Here is a 15,402-nt window from a genome sequence, read left to right as displayed (position 1 = left end):
TCACCACGTTTGCTGAGCAAATTGAAAGTTTGCACGTCAGCGGGAAGCCGGTGTCCTGTTTGCAGACCCTCCCCTTGCGGTTTCCTGAGTTGTGGCCAAGGCTGAGAGGCGTGGAGGAAAGGACCCATCGGACGTGCAGACCTGCCCGTGCTTTGAACGCAGCGGGAGACGGCTTTGGTTCCCGCCTCTCGCAGCCTTTGTGAAGGGCAGGGACGTCTTTGACAGCAGGCCGAAGTTTGCGTCTCCACTTCCGCCAAGCCCACTTTGCGCGTCTGTGTTCTGAAGATGACGGAGTTCGCGACAGCCCCAGTTAGGACCGATTGGGAGCGTGGGCGGCTGACCCCTGGCCAGAGAGAAGTGACACTTGGTCGTGCCTTTTTCTCTTTATTTCCAGCAAATAGTTTGAGTTGCATTTTATCCACAAAAAGGCTTCGTTTGCCTATTTTTTGTCCGTTTGTATCCTTTTTTATTTTTCCTTTTTCCTTCATAGTGAATTTTTGAATTGATATAAACCTGAGAACGGATTCCGTGTGAGGCTGGAAGTGTGACCCTTGACCTTGACCCTTGACCCTGGGACAAGAAGCTGGAGAGTGAGGAGAGAGGGCTTCTGCTCCCGGGTTTGCTTTGACGCAGCCAAAGACTGAGTGAATGACTCAGCTTCTCTCTGCTGTAGTTTTCCCACGTGGAAAACAACTTTAGTAATTCCTGGGCCCGCTGTGTGTGACAAAATTCCATCCCCTTGGAAGAAACGAACTATCAGATTATGGTATATGATTAGGTAATCCGTAGCTTCTGATTTCTATTCATGTGCTAAGCTTAGCCATTTTGTGGGGGAGGTTTCTGAAAGAAATAATTTGATTTTCACAATCGCTTGGGCTCATGAGCGGGTGATGAACACAATAGCTACGTGCCGAGAAAACAAATTCTTCCCTTGTGCCGGTTCCATTGTTCTAGGCGACTAAATCTCTAGATGATTGTTTAGCCCCACTCTTTTTTTTTGGTCCTGTCCCATCAGATACGCATTCCAAGAAATTACCTTAAGATTTGTTTCACCATGAAAGCTACATTCTCAGCTGTGCTCCAATCAACCGGATAAAAGTGGCGAACCCATCCTGGTTGACTATCACCTTTCAAAGTATGTGTGTGGAGGAGCGAGCCTGAGCCCTCATCCCTGCCTGGCTATTGTTAGAAATAAGTAATGATGTATTAGGACATGCTTTCTGTGCCAGAAGTTTCCGAAACTTTTTGCAACCGCACATAGAAACAGGAATTACTTCACCCGCCGTTGAAATGTGGCCACCGCTTCGATGAGATGGGGCAGCTGTTTAAAAATGCACGGCAACTTTAATAGAAAAACCAACGCACAGCAACATTCCAGAACGGGGGGCCTGCAAGTGAGGGGCAACTTGCCTCCCACTGAAATCAGAGGGGAAGCTTTCTGGGCTGGGCCTGCTGGTGCTGCGCTGTGAGGGGCTTTAGTTTTGTGTCTCCCTAGGAAAGCCAACCTCTTCTGTTCAGGGCTGCCTCCTGGTCACCTACTAAATCATCCGATCCCAGACCACCAACTGATGGGCAGCCCTCAGCAGCGTGGCAGGTTCTCCACACTGGCTGACGGAGGTTGGCAGCAGGAAGAGGTGGCCTTGCGTGAGGAGTGGTGACCTGACCCTGTAGTGACGCTTACAGCTGGGCACGGCCCAGGGTGATGGAACAGAGAACACTGTCCAGTGCTTCCTGGTCACTGTAAAATATGTTCTCCGACCTCAGAGACACTGACATAAATTCATCAGCTTGGAGTCTACACTGTTCCTGTATTTATCTGCTCACATGGGCCAGAGTATCTTGGAGACAGAGACAGAAAAGTGTCTCTTTTTTGGACCACAGTTTCATTAGCAAAACTCGCTTCTCTTTTAGGCAAAAGAAGGACTCAATTTACGAGTAGATTCCTCTTCTCTGGATAGATTTTAGTTTCGGGAAAAGCAAAGCTGATGACCACTGTACTCCCTCAGGCCTTCTTCTTCCCAGGGAAGTTGAGGATTTTCACGGTGAAAAGAGAAGGGGAGCCAGCACAGCATACGACACGCTAAAGCCCACGGCAGGCAGGCAAGCAGCGCCCACAGGAAAAGTATAGCTGTAAACACACGCATCAGAAAAGAGGAAAGCTCCCACGTTAGTAACCCACGTCTACACCTCAAGGAGCTAGAGAAAGAAGAAAAAAAATCAAACCCAGAGCCAGCAGAAGGAAGGAGGGAAGATTAGAGCGAAGAGAAAGTAGAAGCTAGAAAAACAACAGGGAAAATGGTCAAAAACAAAAGTTGGTTCTTTGGAAAGACAAACAAAGTTGACAGACCTTTAGCTGGATTGACTGAAAGAGGGGGCTGCTCGGGAGTGTCTGGGGGGTTTGTTCTTCCGTTTAGGGGGTTGATGGTGCCAGGCTGGTCTCTGCCCCGTCTGGGCTGTGAGCCTTTGCGGGGCTGTCCTAGATGATGGGGGCGGGGGGTGGGTGGTGGTGTGGAGGGTCGGAGGCCATCCCTGGGAGGCTTGTGATACAGGTTAGATAAAACAGGGTGTTTTGCGCACCCCGATATTTCTTCTGGGAAAGGGAACCAGAGTCCTTGAGGGAAAGCCTACAGTGGGAAAGGGCAGCCTGGGGCTGGACTGAGGGAGGAGGTGCGGGTGGGCTTAGGCAGGTCACGGCATTTGCTGGTAGATGCAAGGCCCCTCCTGCCCCAAGGCACTCCCTGAGCCCGGCATTCTGTGTCCTCCAAGTGCAGGGTCAGGGCCGCTGTTCCCATTCACCGTGTTCTGGTGACAGCTCTGATTCTCCGTGGAAGATTCCACTTTCCCAACTAGGTCCAAATCAGATATTGACTTTACTAATTTTAAGTCATTTTGCCCATAGACAGCGGTGCTTTTAGGAGGACACGAGGGAACGCCTGGGGGGTCGCCACGGGAGACTGCCCGAACCTGGGCTCCAGAAGCATGGTCCCTGAATGGACCCTCGGAGGCACGCTGGGCCTCGGCGGGCCTGTCCGTCCGCACGGGTCGTGTTAAAATGACCCTCTTTTCTGTGGCCCGCAGCATCTCATCGTCCTCCGGGTCCTGACGCTTTGTACCGTTCAAACCAGTGTCGAAAACCCCAGCTGGTCCTTGCCTTCGAGCAGATGGGCACCCAGAGGCCTTGTGCTCGCCCCGGCCCCACGTTCGGAAGGGAACGTGTGGCCACTGAGCGGGGGACGTGGGAGGAGCTGAGCCCACGGCGGGGGAGGCGGAGGCCATGGGGCTGCTCTGGGCTGGCGGCCGGACCGCAAGCCTCGGCCCCTGGGCTGGCTTCCCTCCCTCCATCACAGGGCCAGGGAGCCAAGGCGCATGGAGATTCGGGACGTCTGTGTCCGCAGTGACCGTGCTGGCACCACGGGGCCCGCTGGGGATCAGAGGCCCAGGTCAGCAGCACGGCCCTTGCGCTGCCCCTGGCCTTCCACCGCAGGGACCAGGGTCGGTCCTCCCTGAAGGTTGCTGGTGCTGCCTGGGTCCTTGGTGTCCACACCCCCTTGGCTGGGGCGGCCTGTGTGCCGGAGCGGGGAGCCTCTGATGCCCCCCTGCCCCTCACCTGTGTGCGAGCTCACCTGCAGCTCCACTGCTGTATGTGTTCCCTCTCCCTGGAGAGACAAGCTTCCCCGCGTGTGTGAAGGCATCTGGATTTGATTCTGAAGATGACGGCTGTTAGTGTGGTGAAGGTTGGGACTGGAATTTGGGGGATCAACCCGGGCGTGTGACAGGCGACCCCAGGAGGGATGCTGGGGTCTGAGTCAAGCACTGGGGGCTGCCTCTTCTCCCCTGCAGGGTGACTGGAGTTGATCCCATCAGGACGTCCCTCTGTGACGGATGCAGTGGTTGGCGTGGTGCCTGCCTGCCCTGGGAGTGGGTGGGAGAGAGGGCTGGGCCTGGTCCTGCCTCAGGGAGCCCACGGGGGCTGTGAGACACTCCTGCGTTGCAATTACGGATTTCATGCGCGCTTAATGAGATAGTAGACCCCTGAGGTAAAAGCAGGGTAATTACTCAAAATAGAGGCAAGACATTCTCCTATATCCTGTAGATATTAGCACTTGGTGACCCAGACAAGCATCTCTTAACACCCTCTTTCTCTGAGCCGTTTATAATATACTGAACTTAGTCTAGTTGGGAAAAAGTCACCATAGCACCAGCTTCTATTCAACCAACCCACCGTGACCGTCTCTTCCAGAAAGTATTATTTCCACACTCAGCGCGAAAACAGTAAGCACTTATTTAGTATTTTTAATATTCAGAATACTTACACTTACTAATTACTAATGAACCCAAACCTCGAAACCCCCAAACAAAACACACAGCAAAACCCAGCAAAGTGTTAGGTATTTTATTCTCCAGGAATCATTCACTTTACAAAAAGGGAAATGGGCTTGTTTCCTAGGTGGGGACACTGGCTGCCTTGTCTGTGTGAGTTCCAGGCCGTCCCTCCCCTCACCCTGCAGTCGGCATCGACCACCCACTCTGACCTGTGGGCCTGTGTCATCTTTCCCCTCGGATTGGCTGGGAAGCAGCTGGCGGGGCCGGCGGGGGTGAGGTCATATCTGTGGCCACGAGGAAACCCTTCCTGACTGGGCTGGTTGGACCCTCTGTCCCTGCACCCGGCCCGGCTTCTCCCACGAGCCGCCGAGGCGAGGACAGAGGGAGCTGGGTGATGGGTAGACTGCGTAAACAAAAAATGAACTTTTCTCTTCTGCCTGTGTGTCCTCCTCCCGGAAAGGTGATGGGCCGGGGTGAGGGAGAGTGCTGTGTTCGTAACGATAGGCCCGACTGTGATGGCGACAGTAAGTTTTCGGTTCTGACACCAAGAACGAAGGGCTCCGACTCATCCGGTGGATTTTGTCAAAGTTCTGCTCTTTGGTTCCCTGCTGACACAGGATCCACGGGAGCCCCGGAGCCCAGCCTCCAGGACACCTCCGGACACCGCACCCCTTCACATTCTGCGGGACCCACCTGACCCTCGCGCCCTCCAAGCACTGGGCCCCTTCTCTCCCCCCCGCCCCGGGCTCTTCCCTTTTCGCATCTGTTTTTGGAATCATTCGACCCCCTCGCCGGCCTGAGGATCAGCACAGTGAACTGCTGCAGGGTGTTCAGCTCAAGACTTGGCCCAGAGGACGCACCGGGTAGGGCCCTGCCCTCCGGTGGCCCGAGGGACGGCCAGGCACAGGGCCTCACGTGGAGAAGCGAGTCGTCCAACTGAAAAATCCATTCTTCCTCATCTACTCTCAGAATAATTCCTGTTGCTCCAAATCAGTCATGTCCACAGAGTACTGACAAAACTGAAATCATATATAAGGCAGATGAAAGTATTTTGTGGATTGCTTGGATTTCTCCTTTTTTTCAGTAATTTTTATGTTTTCACATTTTTCTGGGCCTTAGAAATACCTTTCCCCTTCGCATCTTTCTCCGCTACGACTGGCTGGGATCTCATCTTCACTCGTTTCAGCTCCCCACGGCTCTGTCAGTTTCTGACCACGTGAGAGACGGACTCCACACGAGATCATAAGTAAAAGGGGGTTCTCACAATTCTGTCCTTTTGGAGCTAAGACTCCAGAGCTCAAATGAAAGGAAACAGAATTTTCAACACACTCTCTCGATGTGTTTCCATAGGGTTAGATTCCTTACAGAAATGATAAGCTATTTTGATGGATGTCAGTGTCTTATGGAGACAGCTGCTGTTTTCTTTGTTTTGTGGCCAGGTGAGAAGGTCCTGGGAGGGAAGAAAGCTGTGAACTCAAGGGTAGGAGATGCAGGGGATGTCACTTCTCTTAAATTTGAGGAAGGACTGAGCGAACCAGGTTTGACAAAGACACACATGTTTACGAAAAGGAAAATGACAGAGAAGCCAGGAGATAAGTTCTAGAAAATAAGGGAAGAGGTCCCCAGTACCAGTATCTCTCTTCTTTTCTCTTTCTTCTCTTGGTTAAGCGGAGGGTGGGGTAGTGGAGACGCGGCCCGCGGCCCCTGGGCCCCCAGGCCTCCCCGTCCCATGGAGCGCCGCCAGCCGCTCCAGCAGGCCTTCACTCTCCGCCAGCGCTTTCTCCTCTCTGTTTCCTCCCAGACCATCAAACGAGGGACAGCCTCGGCTTTAGAAGAAAGCTACCAGTGCGGATTTGCTTGTTTTAGGCCCGGAGTCATCTGATTTTCACGAGACAGTAACGCAGCGAAGGTAAGAGTGAAAGATTTAATTGAACAGCTCTGGCTGTGCTTTTCTTGCAGGTGGGAGAGGGTATTTTGAAGAGCTTTGAAAGGTAATTTATTTTCCTCAAACAAATGAATTGGTATTTCGGGCTAACTCTTTGGGGTGCTGGAGATGACCTAAGCTGACATTTCTTTATCTGAATGTTGTTTCCAGGGTTGTCCACGTGACACATGAGCCATCAGCACCAAAATAGATAAAGAAAAGTACCTGTTTTCACTTACATCCATTGTTTGTGATATTTTGCACCTACTTCATGAAACTGATCTGTCAGTGAAAAACAGGTTTCGTTTGAGGCACGTATCAGAAAGGGTCACGACAACCCATCACTTCTGGCTGTACACCGTGGAGAGCTATGACGTCTCCATCTGCGTTAAACGTTTTCCCTGGGGTTTTTGTATCCGGTGTTCACTTGCTTGGAAAGTGTTAGCGTCACAGGCAGGGACCGTGGATCAGACCTGGTGTTCTTGGTGTTAACTGGGCGGGTTGGCTTCCTGCTCAGCTCCTTAGTTTCCTTCATTGACCAAGTAGGAGGAATAAAGTCTACGGGGCAGGATCGACCGTGTTCGGAGACGGTTGGGAAGGCCGCAGGGCAGTACTGCCGGCGGTGGGTGCGCAGGGCCATTAGGATGCTGGGGGCCCACGGTGGTCACAGCACGGCCTCAGCGACTCCGCTACCACGATCCTAACGCGGCTGGTGCTGTGAATAGCTTTGCTTTGTCCCAGTAACGGTAACTCCCTGCACTGTTTTTATCCAGGAACAAAAGGAAGACTCTGAACTCTCCCTGCTGTTTGAAGTGTACCTTGAGAGTCCCGTGGTTTGTAAATGGAATACTTAGAATAAAGATTGCTTAGGATCTGGGTCACGGAAAGTCAGTGACTTGTTGCTGACTACGAGGCAGAGCTGTAATAGCCTATTTAAATCCCTTGTGACAGAGGCGAGTCATTTGCAACTACAGTTATTAGAGTTTCCAAGGAATTACAGCCTTGCTCCTGCCAACAGTCAGGCTGCCTCTCTCGGTGCGGGGATGACCGCTGGCGTGGCCAGGGAATGTGAACCGTGACGATCTTCCAACATCCTCATCTCTTCAGGGTTTGGCATTTTATTTTTGGTGGCTTCCCCAGCAGCCTTTGTGCCCTGACCTGTAACTTCTATACTTCACAGAATAAGCTTTCCCCACTAGGTCTTAATATCCAGCCCCGTACGCATTCATCATGAAAAACCAGAAAACCAGTCCCCTTGTTCTCACTCGGACAATAGGACAGTGACAGTGGCTTAGATCCGGGGATGCGGGCTGGGCTAAGCAGTGGAATCACTGGGTCTCTTGTCTGGGAGGCGTGTGTTCAGAAGAGAAGGCGCTTGGCCTGTATCTCATCCTGGGAAGTGGGCGAGGATTTGAGTGGGAATTCTTCCTAACGGGGTGCGGAGGCTGGGAGGGTGCCAGGAAAGTGGGGTGGGCCCGTGACAGTTCCTTGGAAAAGGATGGGCAGCTTCTGAGCAGACTCCAGTGTGGGTTAGAAAGCGCTGCCACCCGACCATAGACAGGACACGTAAACTGTTTAGAGATTAAACGCTGGGTCGGGGGTGGGTGGTGCCTCGGAAACTAAGCCTCCCCTTCCCCGTTCACTACCCTTCCCCTGGGCTGGGACAGGTTTTAGAGCAGACATTTGTCACGACAATCATTCAGGGAGAAATGATACCCAAAGTGGTCCAGGTTCCAGGTTAACAAAGAATGCAGTAGAAGAACCTTTCATAAGAAATTCTTTCCAAATCCTCTAAAATCTCATTCCTGGGACTTCTAGGTTTCCAGAGTTAAGATATTAAGAGTTTACCTATTGCTCTGATTTCGATAAATTGTTTAATGTTTCCAAAGTTTTAATAAACTTATATATATATATGTACATTTTTTAGAAAGATCGGAGGCTTTATTTATTCATTTTGCTTTCACCGCGGGATTGGTATGTCCCTTATCTGTGCAGAATAAGCCACAAAGCAGCATCTAGAAGCGGTCGTTCGGATCAGACAGAGCTTCAAGAAGCACTTATTAAAGTACAGCAAGTCAGACCAACTGGTTCTCTCAGCGGCTTGTCAAGGGTGAACGGTCCCACGTCTGAAGGTCTGTGGCCAGTGCCTGGGTGTGGTTAAAGCTTCGGCCACTGCCCTGGAAGCCTCACCCCTGCTGGACTATGGGGCCTCAACACTGCCAGCCTGGATGCTTCTCTGTGGCGGATTTAAGATGGGTGGTGTGTGTCCGTGAGTCGGGCCCTTGATGACCAGATGAGCTTTTCCCTGCAGTTTCCCCTGAATTGGGAAGTAACCGATTCCATCCTAACCGACAGCCTCAAAACGAACACCATGTGCATTTAGGGGTTGAATCAGCTCCCATGTAACCTTCCAGACGGTTCCCGCAGCTCAGGCTGACCTAAGTGGGTTGATTGACGGGAAAGCACAGAGGACCCTGCTACGTCGTGAACAGACGCCTTGTGATAGCTGACTAGGACCTTCCTAAAGGTTTCATTTTCTCTGTAAAGGAACAAGAAAAAGTTTACATTCTCTGATCCCTCCCTTTAAACGTCAGAATAGCGAATTGGAAGGAGTCCCCAGGCCTAAAGTCAGAAGCCCTCAAGCTGAGTCTCCATTTTGGGAGGCACTTAGTGAAGTACCTCTGGGACTCAAGGCAGTTTGCTCAGTCCTGCTGTCTCGGGTGCACGTGGATGGGATCGGGCACCGGGCCTGCACCTCTGCCAACACCATCTCATTTAGCACTAAAGCCACCAACCCCCTGCTGCCTTTTGCATAAACTAGGTAGATGAAGACGGACTAGGTTAAGGTGTAAAATACAGATTTACAAAATAATAAACGAAGAGATGCTCTTTTTTGGAGTACTTTCTGTCTGCCAGGCACTTAGCGCATATGATGTGTACTTTACATCTATCATCTCATTTCATCCTACAGTTAACACTGTGGGCAGGTGCTGGTTGAGGCTGGGCAACCTCGGGTCACAAAGCCAGTATGCGGTGGTGGTAGAGGTGGCCGTGGAAATGTCAGTATAAATCCCAAAACATCCGACTCCAAATCCAGAGCGGTACTTCTTCATCTTTTACCAGATCTGTGCTTCAGCTTCTTAGAACTATCTTGAAGGACATATTATTTCTTGGAGTGATGAAGAAACAAAGTAGTGAGTGATGAAGACATTCACGTTTCTTTCTAATCATTCTTCAGGTTTCATACTTTTACAAATACTTCAGTTTCCTTTACACACATAGCACAGAAGCCTGTCTTCTGTACCTAGAATGTTTCTCTGCAGACTGTCTGCCCTTTACCGTGGGAGGTCGCGCCTGTGTCTTCACCGGCTTTCTGGTCCATTTCCAACCCCGTTCCCCATCCTGTAGGCTACTGAAGACTGGCTCCAGAACGTTCTCTTTACTCTATTCCGACCATCAAGGGAAAAACAGATGCAACGCTCCGAATTCATGCGTACGTCCACTGGGGCGGTGCCCTCCTTGGTGAGAGCGTGTTTCCAACTTTGGAAAGCATCTGTTCATGTAGCTGCAATCTCGTAGAATATTCTGTTTGGATTTTCTTAGAGTTGCTGTTGACACTGTTATTTTCCCTCTAAGCATTGAGGTTAAGAGAGACAAACCTTCAGGAGTTGACTTCACTGAAACATTTGAGCTACTTGGGCAGAAAAGAACCCACAGTCCAAAAATGAATATGGACTTCTGGAAACAGTGCGTATTTTGCCATGATTTCACCTAATTTCTTGTTCCACAGAAAGACATATTCTCCATATATCTATTATCAGAAAAAGAGAAAAAATGACATAATCCAACATGGCTGAAGTTTGAGACAGACACTCACGTAGGAGAAAATTAATTTTTAATAAGTGACTAGGGACTAAAACTAAGCGAGATGCTTTCTGTTCTTAGTCATAAAAATTGGCTTTTCTTTTGTTACCTATGCTGACAGTTTAAGTAGTTTCCCCAAACTCTAAATCCTGTTGCTCCATGGAAAGGAATTGCCTGAATTCTTTCTTCCCCTCCTCTAGGACATCAAGGGGCAGCTTAGACGTCTGGTCCTAGAGACTCTTCCCCACGAAGGGAAGGTGTCCCCCTGCTGATGGCGGAGAGACCAGGAGGGAGGGTGTCCAAGGTATATGGAGAGGAGGTGGGAGGAGGGCACATCCCCGCAGGGGCCTGAATGTGAGAGGCGACGTGGGCGTGGTCTGGGCCCCCAGGACCAAGGGCTGAAGGAGGCCAGTGAGCAAGGAGAACGGGGCCCAAGCTCCCAGCAGCAGGAGTGGAACCCGGGACTCCTCACGAGTTCCCCAGGCATATGGGGTCCAGTGGGACCAGAGCCAGTGCCTTGAAGACCAGTGACGCCACCAACACACCCCTGAGGACCAACCATAGGTCAAGGGGACTCCGCCTCCCAACATGAAGATATGCCAGTTCCCCCCTCCACCCGGATGCCTTCTTAGGGACATAAGCAGGGGAGCAGCTCCAGGAGACGGGCCCTTTAATCTGAGAGAGGCTGGGCACTGCTTAAAAGACTGTTTCAATGGTCTGATTCAAAGGCCAGTCTAATAGCAGTGCTTTGCATTTTCAGGCACGTCTGAGTTAAATGCACAGCGGGTGAGGTGTTTCAACCCCATCACACCTGTTGACCCCAGGTGGGTCTCTGGGTGGCACGTGAGCAGAGGGGACACGGACACCCTTTGAGGTCTGTCCAAATCCCACCACAGGACACTTCTTTGTGTCTGCTCATAAGTGGTCTGTGTTCCTGGGATCTGTTCAAAGCGTCCACTGACGTGCAAACATCTGATGCTACATAAATCAGCATCTCCAAAATATGTTGGACAGACCGGAGGTCTGACTTGGAGACCTTTCTGAGGAGCCGGTAAATCCCTTTTGGTGCCCGAAATGTTTCTCTGTGGATCCTCAAGGCCTTTTACGACGGCCTGATTTAGCACCTTCCTTTGTTTTCCTCTCACTCTCCACCCCCTCCCCCAGTAATCATCCCAGACTTTGTATAGACTGTTCCTGCTTTCCCAGGGGCATTGCTTTCCGCAGGCTCTCAAATGAGAAGAAGACACCGACATGAATGAGCCTCAAACACCATATTAAGTGGCTCCAGGCACCTTCCGTGGAGCTCCGGGCCGGGGCCCGCAGGGGCTGTGCCGACCCTCACCCTGTTCTGCTCCTCTGAGCTCTGGGGTCAGGCTGAGCTGTGCAGCTGTGAGATGACAGAGAAGCGCGCCCCCTCTCGCTCAGCGCAGAGTCGGGCTGAGGCCTGCAGGTTTGGACTTGGAAGCCATCGGAGCTGGTGAGCAGGACGGAAAGGCCTGGCCACAGCCCTTCGCTCTCCATCCTGTTGCCTACAGTCCTGACCCTGCAGCGGGCAGACAGCAATAACCTATGGCCACGCACGGCTGTGGTAGCTCATCCTGGGAGATATTGCCCGAGACACACTGCTGTCCAGTGGAATTAATTTACACACAGGTCACTTGTGGACCAACGTTTTTATTCTTCTTCCATATGTCATACGATTTCCATGACTCCAGCATCTGGGAAAGTCTTCGTGGCTAACTGGGCATCCCGTGGGACAGGAGGGCAGGGGGCGTCCTGAGACGGAGTGAGAACAGATGGGGGTCTGCAGACGGAGCTTGAACTTGAGTGCTTCACAGTTCACATGGCTGAACACAGAACCCCACGGGGCATGTTCCTATAGGGAGCGAAACTGACAAGCTTCCCCGGGCCATGGGAGTTTCCCGTGTACTTGGCTGTCAGCGGTCTCCGTACGGGGGTCACGGACACACTTGCTTCACCCTCCTGTTCCTTTGCCAAGGGCAAGGCTTCAGCCCGGCTTCCCTGAACCCGGGGTTGCATGAAGGTGGCGATGCTATAAACAGGGAGAAAGGACTTGGCCTCGTTCTTGTTCTTTTTTAGCAGCCCTGTCTCTCCCCTGTAATTTCCCTTCTCCATTTAGCCAGTGCTGCAGCCACAGGAAGCCATGCTCGCCCAGCCAGCCGGCCCGGACCCTGGCCATCTGAAGCCTTCTGGTGTTTTGCAAAGATGTCGTCTCATCCCACACATGTCGCCTTCTGTGAAGGGCCAGGCCATGTGACACACAAGATGGGCCAAGCTGGGACTAGCACATGGGGAGCGTCGACTGGAGCTGAGTCCACCATGCGCTCGTTCTCAGACGTCACAGAACTGCAAGTGAGACGAGACAGCCAGGCTCTAAACTTATCCCGCATGAGTGACCCCAGCAGCCCCAGGGCAATCTCTTCTCTCGTGAAGGAGGCCGCTCCCTGCCTTGGTGATTTGCCTTTAGATGTCAGATGAGGTGGAGAGGCGACTTCCCGCCTTTCACGACGATGTCGTGTTGTGTTGTGCTGTGCTGTGCTGTGTTGTGTCTCCCTGCCCGGCTGTCAGGGTCCAGCACCAGACTGTCCCTGGAAAGAGGGCAGCTATTCTTCTAACACTTTCTCTCTGGGTTGACTTCCCACTCGTTAAGGAGGGGTTGGCTGCGACCGTGCGGTTTCTTCGTCCAGTGGTCAGCAGTGGGGAGGCTCGGGGACAGAGTTCTCTCTCTCATTTCCCCAAGAGTCCAAGTTATCCTGCTGAGAACAAAAAAAGCACGTGGACCCCCAAAGAGTGCAAGTGGTGAGTGCGGTTTGCTTGATTCCCTGGGGCCGGAAGTGCCCACAGACGAGTCAGATGAGAACAGGGAAAAGCCATGCAGTCGCCCAAGGGGTGGGTTCTGTAGGGTGTCACATGTACAGATCCTCCCAAAGGGGCTACACCAGACATCCTGAAAATCATCCCGATGGCATCACCAACGAGGTGGCGTCTGGCTTCCTGAGAGGTGATGCTGGCTGTGCACACCAAGGATGGTGACATGGTGACATCGGTCACCAGCTTTGGCTCCAACGCTCCCCCAAAGTCCTGCAGCTGCCTCGGGACTGGGTTAAAAGTCTCGTTTTCAGATGGTACCTTTTGGGCCAACACTGATCAAGGCCTCACCGTCAATAAAATAGGGATGACAGCGTTCGCCTCGCACATTTATTGTGGAAATAAAGTCTGAAAACTAAGTGCTTCGTAAACAGCAGCTGCTGTGATGCTTATTCCACATTCTTCAGATCAGAATGCATTAACTACATTTTTCATTTTTCAGTTAGTGTTTATATTTTTATGTTGCATGTTTGAGATGCACCTGTCTTATTTCCAGCACTGAAAGGATAACAAACAATTGCAAGCATGAGGTTGAGGGTTGCCAGGTCACATACAGGATACCCAGTTAACTTTGATTTTTGGATGAAGAACAGAACATTGTTTAGTATAAGTATGTCCCAAAGATTGCATGGGATGTACTTATACTGAGGAATTATCCATTGTTTTTCTGGAATTCAGTTTTACCTGGATTTTTATTTGCTAAATTTGGCCACTCCAGCCAGGTTAGATGGAGCAGCGGTTAGTTTGGGAGTGACTGACGTATCTTAGGCGGGCACACCACTCAACACGTAGAATCTTCCCGAATCCAGAGCTCGGATACAGCCCTGGAGGGGTGAGAATGATGATGAACCTGCAAAGCCAGAGCAGGGCACGTCATAGCCTGCTGGGCTCCAGGACTCTCTGTGCTGTTTCCTCCAAGTAATTTGATTTTATTCGTAACTAAACAGTCTGCAACCGGGCAGGAGTTGTGGAGTCCATAAATGACCGGCTTCCATGAGGTCTGGATGACATACCCAAACCCCATGGGTTCGCCGAGGAAAGCAGGTCAGGCGGCAGAGTCAGGGTTAAAACTCAGGCTACTCTGATTCCAGAAGCCTTGCTCCAGACACCTGGGGAAAGACGTCTCAGAACCTGAGGCTGAGTGACTGTGTGAGACGCAGAAAATGAGTCTACCTCACATGGTGCTCTTTGAAAAATGGAGGACTTCGGTGATGGATCTGTGTGGATGTGTAATTGTTTGTAACTTTTTATGTCTCTTATGTACCTCCAGGTAACACCTGGTGGCCAAGGAAATGCTTGTTGCAATATCCAAAATGTCCAAGAAATGTCTACTAAGAGTTTTTGTTGGAACATATTTGTAACGAAGATTTGCCCAATGAGGTGCTGTTCTTGTTGTGTTGGGTACAAAAATCAGTGCTGCGCACCTAAGATTTAACACATGAGTACAAATAATAAATTGTTAGGTCTCTGAAAGAAGAATAATCTGGTTTCTTACATGGGCTTACCCAGGTAGCCACTGTACCTGGCAATGCAAGGGTGGTTGAAAGTTTTACGGCCAACGAACAATAGAGCATTTGAACATAGGAGGCAATGATGTGGGAAACAGAAGAAAACGGGACCTGTTGAAGGAGAATCCGATGTCATCGTTAGGACCCTACAAATGATCCCCCAGACAGGTCGAGGGAAAAATCTAGAATAAAAAACGAAAATTGAGAGAAGGCTGACTTACATCAAATAGTGATTTTAGCTCCAGGTTTTTAAATATTCTGTATCATATCTCAAATCTAATTGAAGTTTCCACTTTATAGTTTCTGGTGAAAAGGATAACCAGTCAGTCATGTTCCACAGTGCAGCACACAAGCTCCTGTATCCAGAAGTCTGCTGTTTCACTGTCCTCTGTAGATCTGGACACCCTTGACTTAACGGGGGAGGTATTTTGTTTTTGAGACAGAAGGACTTCACGTCGTCTACATGTCCTTTGGCTGCTGTTCCGGTACAGTGGTTCCCAACAGTCATGTCTGGGAAAAATGATGACACTGGCAGTCCTGCCCACTCACTGAAGCCAACACTGGTTCCAGTGGCTGCCCAAGTCAGGGTGGTTCTTCACGGTGTGACGGAGGAAAGGACAAAACCCCCATGATGTGCCTTGGACCCCAGCGATGAGTTTCACCATTCGAACACTTACCCAGGAATTGTTTCATTTATTTCTTCCGCAGGTATTCGCTAAGCACCTACTGGGTGCCATGCCTGTGTCAGGCACTAGGAAATGAGGAAGAAGACAGGCCTTTAACCAGCCTCCTAAGAGCTGGACGTTTGTCAGAGAAGACAGACGGTTATTGGTAAACAAACACAAAGAAGGTACCTCGAGTTTAAACAAACGACAGTAAAGGGAAACCATGGGG

General features: G+C 51.0%; 1 protein-coding gene across 4 annotated transcripts in view; it reads left to right on the top strand.

The window, feature by feature from the left end:
- Positions 1–15,402, top strand: part of LOC112406291 (uncharacterized) — a 151,399-nt gene that overhangs the window by 127,717 nt on the left and 8,280 nt on the right. For 2 of the 4 annotated variants that reach the window (XR_003004560.1, XR_003004544.1), the window contains 2 exons: positions 6,125–6,232; positions 6,419–9,111. The gene's annotated coding sequence lies outside the window, so the exon portion shown is untranslated. Of the gene's footprint in view, positions 1–6,124; positions 6,233–6,418; positions 9,112–15,402 lie in introns of those variants that run through there. The other 2 variants (XR_003004551.1, XR_003004554.1) reach the window with 2 other exon arrangements.

Source organism: Neophocaena asiaeorientalis, unplaced genomic scaffold, assembly GCF_003031525.2.
Source record: "Neophocaena asiaeorientalis asiaeorientalis breed wild unplaced genomic scaffold, Neophocaena_asiaeorientalis_V1.1 scaffold443, whole genome shotgun sequence".
Classification (NCBI taxonomy): domain Eukaryota; kingdom Metazoa; phylum Chordata; class Mammalia; order Artiodactyla; family Phocoenidae; genus Neophocaena; species Neophocaena asiaeorientalis.
Note: the sequence above shows the minus strand (reverse complement) of the source record. Positions and strands in the feature narration are given on the sequence as shown.